Genomic DNA, 2500 nt, shown 5'->3' with positions numbered 1-2500 from the left:
AATCTTTTCCTTACGTTCCATCAGCCCCTAAATGAACGAATTTACAATCGATTTCCTACGTCAATTCTTGATATATATTTCCCCTCCATATTTGCCGTTATTCATTATTGTTTCTCATTAGAATTAATAATAATAATAATAATAATAAATAATAATAATAATAACAATAATAATAGTAATAATAATAATAATTATAATAATAATAATAATAATAGATTTTTCTTTTAAAAGTGCATAACACATAAACGCATTTATACATACATGCAATTAAAATAATTTCAAAAAAGTTTCAAAAATATAGACATGAAAGAAATTACGATTTAAAATTATTCTGAAGAAAACAAGCATATTTAAGTAGGCAATCTTGGAAGTTGTTGTCCAAAGAACAATTTTATTCTCATGAATATTTAACCCAAAGCATTCCACTCCCAGATGATTGAAAATCTTAAATGATATCGATAAAGCATAATTCAAAACGTTAGTTTTCAAACCACAAACAAATTTTGGAAACCATCATAAGGTTGTTTGTTTACAATTTTTAAAAAGGTTTATAGAAAGTTCCTTTTTATCATAAATAAGCATAAGAAAATTTTCTAAGCAATACTATGTAGATCCTCTTTTAGGCAAATACATTTAAGTTGATTTTCTGCCTTGGTAGCATTGTTGTTGATTTTTTTTATTTGCCCGTATTTTTCTTATTTCGTCAGAACTAAGTTCTAGAAACTGTGCTATGATAGGCATCAGTAAGGAAGAGAAACCTGCATAGAAAATATCAATAATCTAGATAAAATAAAAGTAGTCAATATCGGGAGGCCGCCGAGTGTCTCCTCCCATCCTCAGGCAAGCTGTGACTAAGAGTTGGTGAGTGAGCTCCTTATACTGTATATGCCATGGTTGAATCTGCACATCATTAGTTTGTCAGTGATTGGTTCTCGGGGGTTGTAGTCCGTATTAGGTCTGGGAAGGAGCTGCTCTCCCATTGGTTTAGGCACTCGACGGGATAGGCTCCGTTGCAGTCAGGCCTTACTCTACTGACAATTGTCTAAGTTGTGTGGAGTCAGGGTTTCATTGGGCCTAGCCAGGGATCAAAGAGCAGCGCTCTGATGCGCCAATACTTTGCATGATTAAAGCTCCGAGTGAGGCAAGCTTTTCAGCTGCTAAGATTGTGGGTCAGTGGCGTAGAGAGCTTTAGAGTTTTATTTGCTGATCACCATTGCATCGTCAGTGTTACATATTGATTGGAGGTATTCCGCTTTCCATTAGGTATTAGTTGAAGCAACTGTCAGCAAGAATCGAATAAATGGAGCAGCAGAGTATCAAGTTCTGTCTTTTCCTCAAAATTTTCTTACATATAAAAAAACTATTGAAAGGTGGAAATATTAGTAAATTTACACACAAACACACACACAAATATATATATATATATATATATATATATATATATTATATATATATATACTATATATATATATATATATATATATATTGTATGCATGTATGTATATAAACAAATTCCCTCTTCTTTGCGCCTTCAATAATTTCACTCCATATAACACCAAAGATTCAAATATTCCCACTTTTCCCTTCAAAGAATTTCCCCAAACGTCAATTTCCTGGTCTGGAACTTTTTCCAAAGAAGTAGGATCTAATTTCGGAAATATTTCGAATTTTCTTCAGGAAAAAGAAGGTAAAAATGCTTTTGTTATTATAATGTTTTGTTCACATTCTTATACAGAGCAGGAGGCTGGTATGAATGAAAACATCCCTATTCAGAATGTTAAATTATATATATATATATATATATTATAATATATATATATATATATATATATATATATATATATATATATATATATATATATATATATAAAATATATATATATATATATATATATATATATATATATTATATATAATATATATATATATATATATATATATATATATATTTATCTATATAAGTGTAAGCGTGCTTGTGTGTGTGTTTGTGTTTGTGTGTGAGCATTTGTGTGAGTCCGCGTGTGTATGTGTGCACTTGCATTACATCGGAAAATCATTCATGAAGGAAACAATATACTTTTTTTAACCGGTGGAATAAAAAAAAAAATATATATTCTTCACATTAATTCTCCAATATCTAATAGAAAAATCACCCCCACCCAAATAATAATTTAAATGGAGGAAAAAAAATTAGATCAAAACTTATATAAAAAGATAAATAATGAGATGCAAGATCCTAATCTTGCTTGGATCATCGTATTGTTACCTGAATCGGTTCAGGAATAAGCAATGGTAGGAAAAAACGACCCCATACATTCTTTGGATGAGCCTCAATAGGTTATTGCATGATGGGGAAATATTGCCCTCGGGGGTATAGTGCTTATGGGCGTGAATGTGGGTGGAATAGGGTGGAGAGAGAGAGAGAGAGAGAGAGAGAGAGAGAGAGAGAGAGAGAGAGAGAGAGAGAGAGAGAAAGAGTGATGGGGTGGACACAGAGCCT

The sequence above is a fragment of the Palaemon carinicauda genome, chromosome 34 (assembly GCF_036898095.1).
Source record: "Palaemon carinicauda isolate YSFRI2023 chromosome 34, ASM3689809v2, whole genome shotgun sequence".
Taxonomy (NCBI): domain Eukaryota; kingdom Metazoa; phylum Arthropoda; class Malacostraca; order Decapoda; family Palaemonidae; genus Palaemon; species Palaemon carinicauda.
This window is presented reverse-complemented; position numbering follows the sequence as displayed.